The sequence below is a fragment of the Eschrichtius robustus genome, chromosome X (genome assembly GCF_028021215.1).
Source record: "Eschrichtius robustus isolate mEscRob2 chromosome X, mEscRob2.pri, whole genome shotgun sequence".
Classification (NCBI taxonomy): domain Eukaryota; kingdom Metazoa; phylum Chordata; class Mammalia; order Artiodactyla; family Eschrichtiidae; genus Eschrichtius; species Eschrichtius robustus.
In genome coordinates, this window is record NC_090845.1 from 29,362,656 (window position 1) to 29,384,223 (window position 21,568).

Sequence of the window (21,568 nt, forward strand, 5' to 3'; positions counted from 1 at the left end):
GAAAGCACTGCGGAGGAGCCGGCGCGGGTTAGCGGGCGGGAGGGCGGGGCGCGCGGGAGGGGGCGCTGCGGAAAGACGGGGCGGGGCTGGGCCGGGCTCCGCCCCCACCTAGCGCCCTGGGAACCCGGACTCCCAGAGACCCGGCAGTCGGGGCTTTCAACACGGAAAGGAAAGACAAAAGAAAAAGAAAGAAAGACGGAGGAGATTTAAGGTAGTGCCGGGAACCTGGAAGCCGCACACCGCCCTGCCAGCACCCCCTTAAAACCTCCAGCAAGACTACTTGTTGCCTAAATAAATGACCTAGGTGCAGATGACCTCATCACAGAGAATTAAGTGTGTGGGTCCAGAGTTTTCTTTTTAGAGAATGAAAGAGAAAAAAAATATTCACAAACATAATTCTTCCCTTCCCGCCGCCCCCCCCCAAACTGAAGATTAAATTGGTGGAGATGTAAGGACATGACATTCAGGTTCCGCTCATCCTGGCCTAAATGGGCTTTTAAGGAAGCATTTGTCTGTGCATTTCTGATATAGCAGTGGTTCTCATCGTGTAGTCCTGGGACCAGCAGTAGCAGCATTGCCTGGGAACTTCTTAGAAATGAAAATTCCCCAGGGCCCCAGCCCAGAGAGAGCTACTGAATCAGAAACTTCGAGCACACTGAAGTTTGAGAACCAGTGGTATAGACTCTTTAAATAAAAACCACCACCAATGGTGTGGCACGGTGTGGTCTTTTAGTATTCTTTAGAGAAATCTAAAAGGAAACCATTTCCAATGGAATGTTCCATTGGAAAAGTTACAGGGCCTGGTAGTTCAAATATTTCTAATCGTAGAGTTTGCAATATGACGACACAGGTTAAGTATGCAAAATTCTTACAGGCTTGGAAATATTCTGAAGAGAAGAAAGCCTTCATTAGCACAAGAATTTTTCTCAGCCTTCACATAATATCTTCGATTAGAGTCCAAAGGGTATTTTCAGATAAACTCCCTTAGTGGTTTCATTGTCCCCTTTTGTCCATTTATTTTGTTGGCCTGCTTTTTCTTTTTATCTTCTTTCAACCATTTCCTTTTCACTCTCTGTTCTGGTTGATGTGTTCTACTTCAGTTTACAGTTTAAAAAGTGTTCCCCTTTATCTTTTTAAATATCCTCTTTTTTTTTTTTTCCCTCAACATTTCCCCCGGCCCCGGAGAATGTTCGAGCTTAAAGGACTCTAGACATCAATCTCCCTTTACCGTCTGCTACAGCGCGACAAAAGAGGCAAAAATAAAGTGCAGGAACCAAAGGGAAAGGGAGTGCCAAGTTTCTTCATTACCCTTGACGGACCAAATACAAATGTAAATGTTATCACGGAAGACACGTGCATGCAGATCTGATTGGTGTTGCTATTTTAAAGCAAATAGGGCACTTCTGGCATTCTGCCTGCTAAACTGAGACCTTACTGCTATCTTTTAGTCATTTTGAGCCAGTGAGTTGTGCACGTGGCTGCTCTTAAGGTCTGGGGGGCAGCGGGGGGCACGCTAGGACTGGCTTTGGGTGAGGCTGTCCCTTGGTCTTACTGGAGATTCTACATCTGCCCCTATCTTTGACTGGGGGAGAAGGATTAGTGTTCTGTGATAAGGAAGTGGTGGCCTTTGCAGTTAATCAGTGACATAATCTCTGTGTCATTCAGTGACATAATCTCTGTGTCAATGTATCAAGCACATCCCTTAAATATTGTTTATGTCTATTCCAATGAAAAGACACAAACCTCCCAGCATGGGCATTTGTAAATATTAGAAATCAATCAACTAAAGGTTTGTAACACCTATGTGATAGGATACATTGTCTTTCTGTTTTTTTTTTTTTCTGTCTGTTTGTTTTACACTTTTAAATTACCTGCTCAAGCTTCAGGAGTTCTGATATGTTTCTCTAGAATATAAATGCTCAAGTCTATTTTCTCAGTGTCCAGCTAGAAAACTACTCGGAACAATTCATTGAAAAAAAAATGGAAAATTAGAAATCACTATTCAATTGTTTTCTTAAATTTGACAGATGGCAATCCTCAAAAATACATCTTTAAGTTCTTTTTTAGACTGGAGTTATAGGCACTTGAAGGCTTGTTCCCAAATCTTGATGTTGTTTTAGAAATTCAATACAGAAAGTATTATTAAGAAATGACATGGACAGGACTTCCCTGGTGGGGCAGTGGTTAAGAATCCGCCTACCAATGCAGGTGACACGGGTTCGAGCCCTGGTCCGGGAAGATTCCGCATGCCACGGAGCAACTAAGCCCGTGCACCACAACTACTGAGCCTGTGCTCTACAGCCCATGAGCCACAGCCACCGAGCCTGCGTGCCACAACTACTAAAGCCCGTGCGCCTAGAGCCTGTGCTCCGCAACAAGAGAAGCCACCGCAATGAGAAGCCCGTGCACCGCAATGAAGAGTAGCCCCCGCTCGCCGCAACTAGAGAAAGCCCGCGCGCAGCAACGAAGACCCAACACAGCCAAAAAAGTAAAAAAATAAATAAATTAAAAAAAAAAAAAAGTAATGACATGTGCCTCACTGCGACTGCTTTGTTGTTAATTTCAGTTAGATTATGAATATTGTTTTATTAGGGAAAGACATTAAGAAAACATAATTTATATATCCTCATTTCATATATGAATTAGAGTGATGCCATGTATGATAATACATTAATTGCCTACTTGTAGTAGCTCTCCTCTTCCTCATTATTATTATTATTGTTTTGATGTAAACCACAGATATGAAAGGAGCATAAAAAAACTTAAGTTGAAATCCTGCTTTTAAAATCTACCATGAGCTACTTGTCCTCAATACCATGGCTGGAATGTGGCAGTGCAAGGATTGGAACTAGGGAGTCTGGCTTCAAGGCCCGTGCTGTTAGCCACTCTGTCATGCTGCCATCCAGAGAAGTGGCTTCTTTTACTCTGGGGGAAGATCTGTATTTTTTCTTGTGTGCTCATAAGCGATCTCACTGCTGGCTGACAGCAGAGGACAGTCAATTTGCTAGAAACAGAGGTAAGGAAGGAATGAGATAAGATAAGGTCTAGGAAGGCAACCTAGTAAATTTTTCCATACACCAAACTCCAGTTTTTGAACCACTTAAATGTTGTAGGTACTTAGAAAAATGAGGACCTCTCTGACCTACGGGACTGTGCTGGGGATTTCCCCATTCTTCCTTCCAGCCCTATTCTCTGCCCTTTTCCTCTCTGCCCTGTGGCCCACGATGTTGGACCTCTGTGGATGGCATCAATCAGGCTCTCTTGCCCACTAGCTTCCTTTCACTTTCAGCCAATGGGAGGTAATGATGAAAGGCCTGTAGCAGGAGATGAAAGAGCAGGAGGAGAGAGATGTTGGGGTATTTATTCCCCAAGCTCCCTCCTGTTGGTCTTGAGCCTGGCAGTGGCCGAGTTTCTTCACCCCCCGGCCACGAGTCTTGTGGGAGAGTCATTTCTACAGCAACAGCTTGCTCCAGGTTCCTTAAACCGTTCCCTCCCCTTGCCCTTGTTATTTCTCCTACACAGCTCGGATTTTAGTAAACAGCCTTTTTCATCACACTCTCTTCAAAGACCACTTCTGAATGTACCATCTGTTTCTCCCAGGACCCAGACCAAACAGGGACCCACCCAGTCAAAGCCACCCTCTGGGGCACTTGATTGGTTGCTGAGTAGGGACCACTGACGGAAGAGAAAGTTAACTCCACCTGTTGGAGCTGAAAAGGAGATTAGGCTCACTCACTGGAGAGCTATTTCTAGAAGCCTCCTCTGTAGGCCCAAAAGGAGTTTCTGGCCCACTGGGGGTAACGGCAAGTCAATAATTATGAACGGTGATAACAGCAGGAGTGAAGGTAAATAAGCAAGAAACAGCTTATTCTTTCTAAGAGCTTCAGTGCTCTCCTTGAGAGAGAATGTCCAGACAGAGATTAGAGAAGGCAGACAAATTCAGAAGGACCTGGTGTGATGATCCAGAGTTTGACCTGAAAGGTATGGGTGAGCTTTTTAAAGAAGGAATTTAAGCGTCAGTGTGGCTCTGTCAGATTTGCCTTTCAGAAAAATCACTTGGGCAATGGTGTGGGGCTGCATCAGAAGAGTTTGGAATAAGGACACCAGATACAGGGTGACTGCAGTGTGATGAGGGTCTGAACAATGGCAGCGGGAGAGAGACTGGGGAAAAAATACAATCATGTTAAAACTACAGGAGTCTTGACTGATTGGAGGTAAGAATGAACGAGAGGGAAGACCTAGGGCAATGGTCCTCAAGCCTGGCCACCACTGGAATCACCTGGGGAGCGTTAAAAACAATTCGGATGCCTGGGTTTCACCACCCTGAGATCTCGATTTAACTGGCCTTGGGCACTGGGATTTTTAAGGCTCCCCAGGTGATTCTAAAATGCAGCCAAGGTTAAGGATTACTGTTGTAGGCTGACTCTCAAGATTGGATGAGTAATACTCGCCAAGCCAGGACTTTCAGGAGGAGGGGACAGGTCCAGGCAGAAGAGGGTCAGGGAGAGATGATCAATTCAGTCTTGAGCCTGCTGACTTGGAGGTGGCCGTGTGATGTGAACGGCAGTTGGGCATCTGAGTCTGGAACTCAGAGGGAAGATGTCTGGATTGGAGCTATCGATTTGAACTGTCAGTATTTGTAGGGCGTGGGTTTGGATGATCCCATTTAGTGGACGGTGTGAAGGGTCAAGGACGGAGGCCAGGCTGCTCCTATCTTCCATAAACCCATCCTTTTCCTTTTAGGCTGCTTGCGGTTTCAATGTTAGCCTGATTTTACCAGGGTAAAATGAGGAGCAGAAAGGGAAAGGAAAAGACAGGGAATGGTCTGCAGTGGGCACTTGCCTGGGGATGGCCCTGAGGGACTTCACCACCCCCTAGGGTCCAGCTTCCCTCTGGCTCCAAGAGTCTCTATCTGAACTGCTTTTCGTTCTGTAACTAATCTTAAGTATAACCTGCATCATTTTATAAAAATCCATTTGGAATATAGGTATTGCTTCAATTAAGCATAGCACATAGTTTATGGCAAAGTTTCAACATTTTGGGTATCCAGTAAATGCCTAAGGATTCCATGTTTCTCTTTGCATAGTACAAGTATTAGCCACGAACAGTGAATCAGATGTCTCACAAATGCGTACAGTGATGGTGAGTCATTGTCAGGACAGATATCATGGTGTACTAATCAAAATATGTATAACAATCCCTTTAGGTCAATCTGAAACCAGCATCTTCTGGATATAAGCATATCCAGTCAGTTCGCGTTAACTAGTAAGTGAAGAGGCCTCTACATTCAGACACAGAGCACTTCACACACACACAAAAGCCTATTTTTCCATCTAAACCAGAGATTTCACCAAACAGGTTCCAGGTAAAGTCAAGCTGGGCTTGACTCTCGTACAGTATTCTTCTAATAAGATTTTTCAAAGCTTCACGGAGCCACCTATATCAAAGCGAACATCTAAAAAGATGTGAAGTTTAGCATCTTCACTAAAATAAAGCCACACCTCTTTAACCTCACAGGCCTGGCGGTTGCTCCGCGTTACCTATTAGCCTGCCAGCTGTAGTGCTGTACCCCGGGTATACGGAGCACACCACCTCCCGCTAAACATGGATATTGGTTACGGTGGTTCAAGCAGATCTGACTACGGCATTCGTGGTCCACCTTAACAACAGCTCAAAGCTGTAACTATTGGTCTGCCTTTCCCAAATGGTGGTGCCAAATAACAGGAATTTCAAAACTAGGCAGAAATTCTGACACTCTGCATAATCGGCCTTCCTCTCCAGCTACAAATAAGGCTTTGTATTCCATTAGACTCACAGCAGGTGAAAACCCCAATTAGTGAATTCATTCTGGGGCCTCTTTCTACCTTCCTCCCACACACCACAGTTTAAAAAAAAAAAAAAAAAAAAAAAGGGAAGTCTCAGCCTTTTCTCAAATCACAAGTAAATTAACCCTTGGATCTGCCCAATCAAGCCATGTACCACATGAAGAATTTCCATAGGAAAGTGGCAGGCTGTTGAAAGATGTACCTTTCCTGATGTCATAATAGGGGTTACAAAAAATCCTATTTCTCCAGATTTTACTGTTTTCTTCAAATCTATAAATACTCTCAGATTTTCTGATCAATCTAGAAATTAGTTTTCTTTTCACCTGAATACTCACAAAGCCAATATCATCTAAAGAATGATGAATGGAGAGTCGGCTACGAGAGAGAATTATTTTTAAGTTATGTTCTTATTTTGGTGTATTCGAGGAGAGAGAAAATATTAAATTTTATTTTAAACACTATGTTTTGGCCTTAGGAAGCGCACAAACTCTATATTTCATACTTCGTAAATATTTATTTGTCAAAGGAAATTCATCATTGGACTAGGATAGAGATTTGGTTTGAACGTTCAAAAAAAAAAGCAAGACAGCTTTAGTTCTTAGAGTGATTTACTTATACTTTGTCAACTGCTTCTCTGGAAATAATTCACAACCCAGCTTTATTTATGAGCATGTGATTAAAAAAAGAGCAGCTTTGTCTTTTTAAATTGTTTTAGTCCTGTCACTTTTCTTGAAACAAGCCGTAGGACTTATTATCCACAAGAAAATACTGAACATACATCAAATAGTAACACAGCTTTTAGAGGTAGTCATCTGTTACTGTCAGAGGTTCATTTCATTTTGAGGCTTTTTAATTAAAATGCAAAATTCTACACACATTCCTGCCTAACTTACCCCTTTCTGAAATACTCGAATTTCATAAAAAAGTTAAATGCTAATGTAACCATTTTTAATACTTATGACTTGGTTCTTGAGATTCCGAAAAAAGTAAACAAAGGAATTACCAGTCAATTAAGTGAACAAGGAAGTCCTCCTAAGTTGAAACAGATAAGGAAAATTTAATATTCAAATGCTACCCAATGAAGACACTGGGTTGTTTTTTTTTTTTTTGCCCCTTTGAGATGAATATCTACCAGGATCAAAAGCAGCATCTTAATCTTCAGCAAGCGTAGCTGTATATTCTGGCAGAAGCATTAACTCCAGCAAGGCAGAGCTCTAGGCCAATTCTGCCCCTAGAGGCCAGTCACTTAACCCTCAGAGACCAGTCACTTAACCCTCAGAGACCAGTCACTTAGCCCCTCTGGAGCTCTGGTGACTCTTCTGTAAAATTCGGACACCACTGCAACAGGCCAAAGTAGGGGTCAAGTGACATAATGACTATGAAAGCAATTGTAAGGCTGGGGGATGCCATGTTAATGCAAAATAGCCTGTTGTGCAGGGGTAATTCCTTAAAGGAAACCCAGTAAGTCCAGGAATAGTGTTAGGAATATGGCACAAAATAAATCAGCACTGTCACTTTAACTTTTCATTTTTAGACTGTTGTATGAGGGAAGACAAGCGGTCCAAGAGTTTCAGTCTTTTCTCTTTAACAACTTGCAAAGGGAACTTTTACTTCTTTTGTTTTCTACACTTAAGAAGGAAGCAAGTAGGTAAAATAAGATTTCTTTTTTATTTTTTTGGAAAATAAATCACTAACCACAAGCCTGAGATAGGAGTAAAATTCACACCATACTCTATTACTTTTTGGGGCTGAGGTTAAAATATCAATACTATTCACACATGTTAAAAGATGTATTCACATTCATATTGGCAGAGAGCAGAACCCTAGAGTAGTGAGAGAACAAGTAAATATTGGTTTTATGGGGGACAGTGGGAGGGAAAGATTCCCTGCACCCTGATGGAGAAGTACTCTTGGTGCAGGCATTGAACAGCCAGGATGTGGTAGGAATCCCTAAAAGAGGAAATGAAGGTTAAAATCAACTTAACTGGGACTTCCCTGGTGGCGCAGTGGTTGGGAATCCGCCTGTCAACGCAGGGGACACAGGTTCGATCCCTGGTCCGGGATGATCCCACATGCCACGGAGCAACTAAGCCCGTGCGCCACAACTGCTGAGCCTGCGCTCTGGAGCCTGCGAGCCACAACTACTGAGCCTACATGCCTAGAGCCCATGCTCCGCAACAGAAGAAGCCACCACAATGAGAAGCCCGCACACAACAGTGAAGAGTAGCCCCCACTTGCCACAGCTAAAGCCCCCGCGCAGCAATTAAGACCCAACTCAGCCATAAATAAACACTCTTACTTTAAAAAAAAAAAAACCAATTTAACCAATTAATGATTTACCAAGGGCTGAATCTTATACTTCAGTTCTAGTTTATTTTTGTCAAGACATTTTTTGAAGATAAAAGGGAAATATGAATACAAGGAATTTTAATTAATCCACAAATTCCCAAGAAATCTTTTTCATGTCCCATACCTAGACTAAGTTTCGCTATTAAATATTCCCCTATATTCATTTCTTTAAATGACTGCAATTGTGGTGTATTTATGGGGCATTTATATATGTCTTTGCTTGTGAAACTCTTCTCATTTTTCATTACTATAAGTAAAACCTGGGAAGTGTTTGGAGGATGGACTTGGGAATATTTTAATATTGCAACATTGTAATCAGTTTCCTCTACCAGAGGGACTCAAATATGGCCTTGATCTGAAGGAGCTTAACAATCTAGTGGAGGGGAGGAGACAGATTCACACCTGATGAAGCACAATATCAGACAGATTCTAAATACAGAAATAGAGACATGGGAAAAAAAAGCAAAAAGAGAAAGGGGGTTAGTTTGACCTCTTGGGATTAGGGAACATACATTTTAATTAACAGCTAACTAGGCTTAAGTCACCAGGTTTCATGCATGTTTCTGTTAGTGGAAGAAGAGCAAAAGCAAGATTCTTAAGTTGACTCTGAGAGCTAATCTCTCATATTAATCATTTACTAAGGCACAGATTCTTTTTTTAATGTTAACATACTGCTGTGTTATGAAATCAGATTATGCTTTTTTGGAGTTCAAAAACGTATTGCGCCAATATAGGGTTTTGTATCTCAGGAAGACTAATACGCAGAAAATACCAACATCCCCATTAGAAGATGAGATCACATTCCTGAGTTAATATCAAGCCTGTAGTGTGGAAATCTAGGCCTTCACAGCTTGAATTACTCTCATCCCTTAGAAGTCTCTTCTCATATATTGGATAGAGAAGAAAAAATTGCCATCACCTGTACTTCTGAGTGTTTTTCGTTTTAAACAGAAATTAAATTAAATTTGGAGTGGGAAGAAACAAGCTTGAAAAAGAGGGTATGGATTAGAATGGGAATGTATACTACGGAGACTACATTACACTAGTCCAGTTACGAGAAGATAAAGGCCGGGGATAAAGAAAATGGCACTGGGAATTGGTGGAAAGGTTGAATTCAAGATAGGTCATAGGATAAAATCAACACTGCTTTTCAACCAATTGGAGGTGAGGACTGGAGGAAAGGGAAGACTAGAATTTCTTTTTTTTAAATTTTATTTATTTATTTATTTATTTATTTTTGGCTGTGTTGGGTCTTCGTTTCTGTGAGAGGGCTTTCTCCAGTTGTGGCGAGCGGGGGCCACTCTTCATTGCGGTGCGCAGGCCTCTCACCGCCGCGGCCTCTCTTGTTGCGGAGCACAGGCTCCAGACGCGCAGGCTCAGTAGTTGTGGCACATGGGCTTAGTTGCTCTGCGGCAATGTGGGATCCTCCCAGACCAGGGCCCGAACCCGCGTCCCCTGCATTGGCAGGCAGACTCTCAACCACTGCGCCACCAGGGAAGCCCCAAGACTAGGATTTTTGATAATGGCAGCATTAGCTGAGGATTCAGATTTGTGTTTATACTATGTATGTATTTATACCTCACATTGTTCCACAGAGGCTTTAGGGCAACTGACAAGATTGTATAAATTTCAAAAATTAATAGATAAAATTAAGGATTAAGGATATAGAATAAAATATGAAGGAGGGAGGAAAAGCTATAACACAGATTTGAAGACCACAGGGCTTGGTATATCTAGTAAATTTAGCTATGTACACCAGCCAGAATGAGAAAGACAAACAATACAAACAAAGTGTTGGGAAGGATGTGGAGCAACTAGAGCTCTCATGCTTTGCTGATAGGAATTTAAGTTGGTACAACCACATTGGAAAACTGTTTGGCAGAATGTATAAAAGCTGAACATATACATTCCCTATGACCCAGAAATTTCACTCCTTGATATATTTCCAAAAGGGATGTATACATATGTTCACCAAAAGACACATTTTAGGATGTTCATAACATCATTTTTTGTATCAAATGTCCATCAACAGTAGATTATAACATTTAGCACATTTACACAATGAATTATTATACAGCAGTGAGAATGAACAACTTCATGCAACGGGGATGAATCCAAGTCTTAAAAAGTCAGACATAAGAGAGTACATGCTGTATGATTCCATTTACATAATGTACAGAACCAGGCCAGATGAATTTCAAATTTGGTGTTCAAAGTCAAGATAGTGGTTACCCTTGGAGGGTGGGTAATAATTAGAAGCAGGCACAAGGGAGCTTCACTGTAATATTCTATTTCTTGATCTGGATGCTGGTTACATGGGTGTGTTCAGACTGTGAAAGTTCTGTGTATATTTAAGACTAAGCCTTTTTTGATATATCAATATATTTCAATAAAAATTTTAAAGGGAATATAATTTCGCTGTGGGCTTCCTGGATGCCAAAGTGAAAGGAAAAATATAAAAGGAAATATGATCGATTTTATTATTTAGATTATTGATAAGGGGAAAAGAACACAATTCTTTAAGTGAAGCCAAGTAAAATCTAAATTCTGTTCTTAGATCTAAATAAAATCGTTGCCTGGATTTTCAGATGGGAGACACTGCATGATGTCAATCTTCAATAAAATCCCTTTCAGTAGTTGTCTTTACAGTGCCTCCCAACATAAGTTAAGGGTATGATGTAATCTTATGGGGATCAAGGCAAAGTGGTCCAAGAATGTAGCTTTCTGATGGCCAGGCCTGAGGTATGGATAAAACACGGTACAGCGTTTTCCCAAACTACAGGTCATGAACCGTTAATAGGTCTTGAAATCTATATAGTGGATCACCACTAATGTTGTTTGTAATGAAATAGAAAAGAATAGGAAATATGAGGATGAATTAGGTGGCAAGGATAAGTCATGTTTTGTGAAACTCTTCTTTCCATTGCATAAACATACATGGAGAAATATTTATAGATAGAGATATGTGTGTGTTTGCACTGGCATGCTATATAAAATGTAATTTTTACTGTGGATTGGTCAAAAAAGGTGAAAGCTAGAAACCTCTACTGCATAGAGAAATGGATAGACTGTATGCTTATGGGACAGTTATGCAAAAATAGAATTTCTCTAGACTAAGATCTGGAAGTAAGCTAGGGGCAGACAGTTTGCAGTTTTCTTCCCCAGTAAGGGCTGGAGCATTACAAAAGATTGAAGGGGAATGAAAAGATTCAGGAGAGGGAACAAGCTAGGGAGGCATTCATCAAGTCTGAAGTTCAAGCCACACGAGGTGCTGCAGGGGCTGAAAGTATGTCTCAAGTTTTAGGGCGTGTCTTCTCTGCCAGCTGTTCGTTTGCATGGCTGTTTGAAAGTATGCTCAGAATCACTCAGCCCTTTCTTTTTATTCCGAATGCCACGGTGATACTGTCACATTGCAGAAGGAAAAACATTGCTGCTAAAAGTATTGCCAAGGGAAGTAACAGGTAGCTCACGCTACTATACACAACTGTATGTTGCCTGTCTGAGCAACACACTTCAAAACATAAACTGAGAAATAACCCTTCTTCTCTCGTGTTGCAATGGGACCTCATCTGAAGCCCTTGCTAGCATGCCCTGGTGGAGGCCAACAAACTGGCAAGTGTGTGCCTGATAGAATAGTGACATTTTAGGGCTGAATGGTCTCCATTTTATTTAATACCTATAAATTTATCCTACTACGTGCTTGGGGGAAATTATCTGAATAAGTGTTTTTGAAGACTGGCAACGATTATGCTTACACAAAAAGGCAAAAAAAAAAAAAGAGAGATTCTTATATGACTGTAGGAACACTTTTTTTTTTCTTTTTGGATTGTTTCGAGGTTACACCGGTTTATAACGTTATATAAGTTTCATGTGTACTACTTTATATTTCTACTTCTGTATACAGTCTATGGCTATGGGGATACGATGTGTATTAAGAGTAAAAATAATAACAGCTTTGAGAATAAAATTCTTTTCAGAAGAGTGGCCAGCTAAGAGAGTAACCAGAAGAAAGTCATAACCTTTCTTCAGTATTAAATCACCGCAGTATTCATTAAATTCCCAGCAGTAAGTGGTTAATAGATGATATTTCTCATCTGTATTTTGTATATTTTAAAATCACTAGACTATGGATACTGTATTTCCACCATTGGCTGAGAAGCTACAAACCAATTGCCTAGCTCAGCAACGATTACTCACAAAGCAAGAATTATCATAGCACATCTCGTTTTACATGCATCTAAATTCAGAGTCCTCTCAGTCTACAAAACATGCTGATAACTTTTCTCCAGTACCTTGTGATATACTGCAAAATGGACACAAATTTTGGCCCTCTGCCTGGTATCCAGCTCTTGCAGTGTATTTCCTCCCATCAGAAGGTGGAGTCTTTCTCCACATGTTGTATCTGGAATGACTCTATGACATGACTTGCTTTGGCCGATAGACAGTATCAAATGTGATACGAGCACAAACTTGACAAGTGTCCATGTAAAATAGCCTGGGCTAGCCTGTTGGATGAGGAGACACACAGACCTGGTTGCGTCTGTTCCTAAATGACCTGTCAACCGTAAGACGTGCGAATCACGTCATGATAGCTCATCCAGCCACTAGCTGACCACAGATGCATAAGCAGGCCCAGCAAAGAATACAACAGCCCCCCTCATGCACATTTTGGCTTTCCATGATTTCAGTCACCTGTGGCCAGCTGGGGTCTGAAGATGTTAAATGGAAAATTCCAGAAATGAACAATTCTTAAGGTTTAAATTGCACGCCATTCTAAGTAGTGTGCTGAAATCTCATGCCATCAGTCTCACCCAGGATGATCCCTTTGTCCAGCATATCCTGTCCGTTAGTGACTTAATGGCACCGTCTGGGTTATCAGATTGACTGTTGCGGTATCACATTGCTTGTGTTCAAGTCACCCTTATTTTCCTTAATAATGGCCCCAAAGCACAGGAGTAGTGATGCTGGCAATTCAGATACGCCAAAGAGAAGCTGTAGATGTTTCCTTTAAGTGAAAAGGTGAAACTTCTTGACTTAATAAGGAAAGAAAAAAAATGATATGATGAGGTTGCTAAGATCTACGGTAAGAATGAATCTTCAATCTGTGAAATTGTGAAGAAGGAAAAAGAAATTCATGCTACTTTTGCTGTTGCACCTCAAACTGCCAAAGTTAGGGCCACAGTGCATGATAAGAGCTTAGTTAAGATGGAAAAGGCATTAAATTTGTACAATGATATTCTGAGAGAAAGACCACACTCATAACTTTTATTACAGTATATTGTTATAATTGTTCTACTTTATTATTATTGTTGTTAATCCCCTACTGTGCCTAATTTATAAATTAAACCTTTTCATAGGTATGTATAGGAAAAAACATAGCATATGTAGGGTTCGGTACTATCCGTGATCTCAGGCATCCACTGGAGGTCTCAGAACGTATCTGCCATGGATAAAAGGGGACCACTGTAGTAGCTGGTCCAGAGGACCAAAATGGGCCAGTCTATCCATCAAATAGTGAGCTAAATAAATAGTTGCTGTGTTAAGGGATCTACAAAGTATGGCTCATAGACCAATCTGGCCTGTGGCCTGTTTTCATATAGCCTCCCACCTAAGTATGATTTTTACATTTTTAAAGAGCTGTAAAAAACATAATATGCAAGTGTACATAAGTAGCCCACAAAGCCTGAAATATTTACTACCTGGTCCTTTATAGACATGTTTGCTGACCCCTGTGGTAAGCCACTAAGTTTTGGGGTAGTTTGTTATACAGCAAAAGATAGCTGATACACATCTACTCCCAAGAAAGAATGTTAGACACTGAGACTTTCTCAGATAACTCAGCTGATATCTGCTCAATTTATCCTTGGTACTTGCCGTCTAGGTGCTTGTTAACTAAGATAACACTTGAAGTTCTTTTTGTATTGTGCTTCTCAAAATTAAGATTCCTAAGGCTAGGTAATAGAACAAGTATACAGTTTTTAGCAGCTTTATTCATAATATTCCCCAAACTGGAAACAACCCAAATGTCCACCAGCAGCTGAACAGATCAACAAAATGTGGTATATCCATACAATAGAAAGTACTACACAATTAAAAAGAAACGAACTACTGATTTTCAAACTACTGATATTCGAAGTCATTATGCTGAGTGTAAGAAACCAGCCACACAAAAATACTGAGTGATTCCACTTATATAAAATACTCAAAAATGCAGACTAATCTAAAGTGACAGAAAGCAGACCAGTGGTTGCCTGGGGCCAGGGGTGAAGGGAAGAATGGCCTGCAAAGGAACACAAGGAGCCTTTTGGAGGGATGAGAATATTTTGTGCTCTGATTGTAGCAGTGGTTTCATGGGTATATATCTGTCAAAAATCAGTAAATTGTACACTTTAAATGGATGCAGGCTATTCTGTGTAAATTATCCTTTAATAAAGTTGATTTTTAGTTTTTTTTTTTAAAAAGCATTTGCCCTAAAATAAAATTTAACATTCACAAATGTATACAGTTGGACAAAAAATGAGGTGCATTACACAGCATGTTTATATAAGTATAGGACAGATTCAGGTCATGCTGTTAGTCCCTTCTGATTAATTCTGAAAATATCAAAACATTAGATTCAGAAGCGACCTTAAAGCTTAATGAATTACATCTTCTCATCCAATATGGGAATTGCCTTTAGGGGTGAGACAGTCATTTCAGCCCTGAGTATCTACTGTTTAAGGAGTTTACTGCTTTTTAAGGCAGTAGTTTCTGTGTTTTGGTAGCTCAGTTCCAAAATTTTCTTTAATATTTACGAAAAATTTGCTTTCTTGTAACTTCCACATATGTACTTGAATCTTTTCTTAGGGCAAAACAGGAAAAAATAAAATGAGGAAAGATACAAACAAACAAAACCAAACAACAAAACACCAACCAAAATGCAATAAAACACATTTCCTCTAACCTTCTAAATATTTGAGGCCCCCTACTGCAGTCTCCTTAATACCACTTCTCTCTAAGCTAAATCTAAATACCTGTATTTACCTCTATTTTTTTTAGCCTTATATAATACAGCCTATAGACCCTTGGCTATTCTGGTGACACTTTAAGAAACAAGATCCATTTAAAATGTGATATCCAGAACTGAGTTAAGTGGTACGCTTACATCCTTTTTTGTCCTATTAATGCCATCTACAACTGTTGTAGCATTTTAGTTTTGTACATGCCATCAAACTTTTTGTCATACTGAATTTGTGGATTACTAAAAACCCAAGGGTTTTTAAAACACAATCTGATATTAATTAAGCTCTCTTTCCTCCTGCGTTTCTAAATTGATTACTGAGTCTAAATGTGAGCTTTATGTCTTATTTAAACATGCTTTCATATTTCATCTTGTAATAAGAAATTATCTCTCTGATGTAAATCGATTAGAATTTTGATATATTTATCATATAAAGTATTAACAACTTTTGTCAATTTCAAATTTTATTAATCAATATAACTATTATCTACAATCATTCCATCAATAACTGAGTACCTATTGTGGATTCAGTTATATTAGGTAGCAAAGAGACCACAATGGATCAAAATGGTCCTTATCTTCTTGGCATTCATAGACTAGAGCAGGAAACATACGTATAAACAAGCAATCACAATTTAGTTAGATAAGTGCTGGTGAAAAGCTGTGCTCATTGAATACAGCCAAAGGAGGGTTCACAGAGGTAGTGGTGCATGGGTAAAATTGACTAACTGAGGTCTTCAGGTAGAGGGCTGAGACTGTGGAAGAAAAGTTGATGGAAGAAGAAATAGCCATGTGCAAAGGCATGGCTATCTAAAATACAGGTCCAAGGATAGAGATTCTATTGCATGTTAACCCTGATCTACCAATTGACATTCTTTGGATGTCTTTATCAGCTGCAAATTCACCCTATTACCCAGCCCACTGTTCTTTATTTTGTTCCCAAGATCCTCAAAAGAGAACTTGAAAAATGTGGTGTAAAATCATAATATACACTGTCTATAATAGTCCTCTCATCTAACCATTGAGTAGCCATAATAAAAATGGAAATGAAGTGAATGTGGCATGACACATTTTGAGGATATCATGCTGACTCCCGGGAGCATATTCTTCTAAGTACCCATTATTCATCACTTCAATGTCATTTTCTAGGATTTTATTGCTTGTCAACATCAAGCTGATTGGTTTGCAATTTTAAAAATTCATCTTCTTTTAATGCAAATCAAAACTACAATCAGGGGCTTCCCTGGTGGCGCAGTGGTTGAGAATCTGCCTGCCAATGCAGGGGACACGGGTTCGAGCCCTGGTCTGGGAAGATCCCACATGCCGTGGAGCAGCTAGGCCCGTGAGCCACAACTACTGAGCCTGCGCGTCTGGAGCCTGTGCTCCGCGACAAGAGAGGCCGCGACAGTGAGAGGCCCGCACACCGCGATGAAGAGTGGCCCCCACTTGCCACAACTAGAGGAAGCCCTCGCACAGAAACGAAGACCCAACACAGCCAAAAATAAATAAATAAATTTATAAAAAACAACAACACCACCAAAAAAAACTACAGTCAGGTACCACCTCACACCGGTCAGAATGGCAATCCTGAAAAAGTCTACAAACAACAAATGCTGGAGAGGGTGTGGAGAAAAGGGAACCTTTCTACACTGTTGGTGGGAATGTAAATTGGTGCAGCCACTATGGAAAACACTATGGCAGTTCCTCAAAAAGCTAAAAATAGAGCTACGATATGATCCAGCAATCTTACTCCTGGGCATATATCTGGACAAAACTATAATTCAAAAACATACATGCACCCCTATGTTCACAGCAGCACTATTTACAATAGCCAAGACATGAAAACAACCTAAATGTCCACTGACAGATGAATGGATAAAGAAGATGTGATATATATACAATGGAATACTACTCAGCTATAAAAAAGAATGAAATAATGCCATTTGCAGCAACATGGATGGACCTAGAGACTATTATACTAAATGAAGTAAGTCAGAAGGAGAAAGACAAATACCATATGATATCACTTATATGTGGAATCTAAAATATGATACAAATGAACTTATCCATGAAACAGAAACAGACTCACAGACATAGCACACAGACTTGTGGTTGCCAAGGGGAAGGGGGAGGTGGGGGAGTGATGGATTGGGAGTTTGGGATTAGCAGAGGTAACCTATTATATATATGATGGATAAACAACAAGGTCCTACTGTATAGCACAGGGAACTATATTCAATGTCCTGTAATAAACCATAATGGAAAAGAATATGAAAAATTATATATATGTATAACTGAATTACTTTGTTGTACAGCATAAACTAACACAACATTGTAAATCAACTATACTTTAGTAAAATAAATTTTTAAAAAAAGGAAAAAATTCATCTTCTCTTTACTTTTTAAATGTCAAAATAATGCTTTCTGATCTCCTTATATGACATCACCAATCCTCTCCCATGTTTTCTCCAAGACTACCACCAGTAGCTCTTTCCATGGGAGGAGGAGTAAGGTTTTAATTGGTATTAGGTAAAAAGAACACATTCCTGCTGAGTAGAACGAGGGGCTATGTACCCAAATAGAGGTTAGACATTAGAATCACATGACAGCACTTCCAGCAAATCAGATGTGGCCTCTGAATTGATTTTATTTATTTTACAATGAAACCACCATGAGTTGAGACTGCCTCTGTGATAGTCTAGAAAAGAATCCTGTTCCCATTAAACTTGAATAAATTTTGGTTGGATTTATGTCATTTTATTTTATTTTTTTATTAGTTATCTATTTTATACATATTAGTGATTGTCTATGTGTCAATCCCAATCTCCCAATTCATCTGGATTTATGTCATTTTAAAAGCCAGGATAGTTTCCTAAAAACAAGTGATTTAAATGTTTCAGACTGTATTTAGTTGTTCTTTATTCATCTGTGGCCCTCTAATGAATTTATGTCCTTCAGTAAAGAAGTGATTCTCTATTTCTGACTAATGAGTCATGGCAATGGCAGTGGAAGGGTTAAGAAGGTTAGCTGAGATGTTTCGTTGTTTTCTGATGATTGCTTTTTGTTTGGTGAGTAAACAAGGTAATATACCTAGCATCTTTTAGTTATAGAGCAAAATAATGTTTATTTACTTTTCTGAAATTGTACCCTAAATCTATGCAAATCTCCAATTTGCATCACCCACAAGCCTCCCTATATTTTGGCAGATTTTAACTAGAGCTAAATAGTTGGCATATATTTATATTCATATTGTAAATATATTTACAATTATAATTAAATGTAAAGACATGTATGCAAAACATAGACTTCGCTCAATGCTCTCTTTATACATGAAATGTGATCGTAGAACTTGACAGTAGATCATTCACTGAGGGGAAAAGTGGTTGATCCTCCCCTTGTCTCTACTCTTCTACCCTTTGATGACATTGGTTATATTTCAAGATTCTGAATGCTATAAGTGAACATTTTACTGAAGAAGCATCTTTACCCATGGCAAAAATAAATGTGCCACCTAAAACTAACAGTCGTTCATGAGGTTCAATGAAGAGAAAATGCAAATGGTTAAAATAAATTCCATTATTTATCAGCAGTAAATCCAATATTTTTTGGTAAAACAGATTTCACAGAAGCTCTACTTATGTTAGCTTTTCCTAAACCTTGCTACAAAGTGTCAGTTCTTTCTAATATATAATCAAGGGAATTTTGTGTCGGGAAGAAAACTTCTCATCTTTGTAAAGGACAGTTAAAGGAGAGGTAGGGAAAAACAAGAAAGACCATGCATGAGGATTAAGTGCAAGGGTATGAACTGAATGCATTTCAACCATTATTTTAAAAAGACTGATGTGAAAAAAAGGTCATGTTTTGAATCAACTGGAGTCTGATTTCCAATTTTAGAATATTTCCAAATTTAGTAATAACATGCATTATTCTGAAAATGAAGACAGAAATACAAAATAGCCATAAATAATTCTGAATAAAATTCATCCACTACTGGTTTTTCTTTTTAAATTTCATAACTTTCTATATGAATCTATCAACTTGTGTTTTTCAACTCTTCTAACTAAAATAAACTTCAACAAACTTTAATAATAATGAATTTAATCAAACTTTAGGTGAAATTTCTTCGTGAAAGAGCCAACAGAGTTTGACTAAGTTGTGCCTAAATTTCACTTTTTACATAAAAATGAACAAAAGTACAACAGTTGAAATCCAACAACAAAAAAACCTTCAGAGGAATGAAAATGGTTATGTTTTCACAGATGGGGTTTATATTTATATGTATCTTTTCAACCTGGCAAATTTAAATCTAAGATACAAATTCAGACATAGTTTCCGAATGGTGAGGAAAGCCTAAAATATTGCCAACCCTACTGAATTAAATTATGGTTTCGAAAAATTACACTTTAAGGCCAGGAGGTTTCTTTCTTTTCTGAGGTTAGCTCTCTGAGGCAAGTGCCACCAACTTGTTAAAATAGTAATTACGAAAGTTTTGTATTGTCATAAAAACTCACACTTAATTTGGTCCTCGTAACTGCTCTGGCCTGGTCTACTTTTCATCTTAGTCACTATTTATTCTCTGATTTGAGAGTAATGTTAAGGGCCACAAATGTTATGTTGAGAATGATAAAACATGTGGGCTAGTTTTTGTGAAGAGCTTATCTTCAGAGAGAGAAAAGAAAATGAAAATATCAAGCAGATAAAGAAAATATTGTTTTTGACCTCATCTAGGAATGAGAGTATTGTCAGCAGACTCATAACGCCTTTCCTCCCCAACGCAATGGCTGGCCACGAGGTGGCCATGCTGACGACATGCGTGGTGGCGTTTCAACTGGGGAAATAGCTGATATATGCGGGCATTACTAGCAATACTTCTGGCTCCAACCCAGATATTTTATTGATACTTCCCAGTAAGGATCTGCATTTGCAGGAAGAATAGAGAGGAGAAAGAAAGTCATGAAGACAAAGAATTCTTGGTGATAGGAGCCTGAGAAAGAGGAAAAAAAAGAACCAACTAAAGAGGCTCCGTGGAGCTCGGGAGTCCGGAAGCTCAGCCTAGAAATTAAGTATATGTTGAGCCATAGAGAACTCAACTCTCAGTCTGGTTATCATTCCTTTCCTATCACTGCCATGGTGAAGTGTCAGAAAGGAAATGTAAACTCCTTCCTCAAGAAGTACAATAAAGAACTGTTTCTTATGATTAAGTTCTGTTCTTCCCATTCCAATTCCCCTTAAAGATAATACTAATCACACACACACACACACACACACACACACACACACACACACACTCTTTTTTAATCACTCTCCTCCTGTCCCTCTTACACCTTGCTTTGGAATTGACTGGTGCTTTGCATTTCCAGTCATTTATCACACATTGTGTAGACCCAAGGTTTTAGATATTAAATCATTCAGACTGTCAATCTACGTAGGAAGCACCCTCAATGTCTTTAAAATGCTATTCTGGAGCATTTAAAGAGAGCCATCTGCAATAAGAACGATCATTAGATGATGATCCACAGTACTGGGTCACAGATGGAGAAAGTAATAGTATTTGAGAGCCATTTTCATGTTAATGTTATAGATTACATATTAAAGAAATGTGCCAGTAATGAAGCAAAAAACAAAGAGGGCCATTGGAGAAGAACAGTTATGCTATTGAAAGCAATGATATAATAAGCAGAATGGCCCCAAGCCATCTGCTTTTAAAGCTCACCATATTTAGGCTGTTAGGACCATTCCATTGTCCATGGAGGTGCTATTCTGAGATAACAAGGAAGTGGGAAAAGCTAATATAAATTAAACTACTGTCAATAATTTTTAAAAACTTTATTATAACTTGGGTTTTTTTCCCTACAAACAAATCTAATGCTCTCAGAGCATACCAGTGGGATAATATAAACTTTTTTGCTCTTTTTAGGGCATTAAAGAAGAGTTATGCCAACTTGAGATATTTACCATTTGTGTAAAAAGAAGCAAAATTCTTAAATACATAGGTACTTGTGAGTAAAGAGACAAAAATTTCAGCTGGTTCTTTCAACCTTAGAATTATATCTCTAAGGGATATACAGGGAGATACACACATACACCAACATACATAATAAATATATAGTTATATAAGCACAAAATAATTTAACAAATGGAGAAAATATTGGAAAATACCTCAATTGCTACCTTTCTAAATAATGATCACATATGCACTACAGAATATATGACTAGTTAAAAGGAGTTAACTTTTCACATTTGGGATTTTTTTGTTTGTTTCTTAGTGTTAATTTATGCACATCACAACTCTGGAGAGACTAGAAAAGAAGCATAAACTATGGTGCTTACAGTCTTAAACTGAGGCTTTTAGATATTGATTTTCATCAATGCTCTCCTCTAAAATGGCTTCAGT

The 21,568-nt window shown here is 39.1% G+C and overlaps 1 protein-coding gene across 4 annotated transcripts in view; it reads right to left on the minus strand.

Moving 5' to 3' along the window:
• The window catches only part of DMD (dystrophin), a 1,739,631-nt gene that overhangs the window by 149,591 nt on the left and 1,568,472 nt on the right, over window positions 1-21,568 (minus strand). The window lies entirely within an intron of this gene.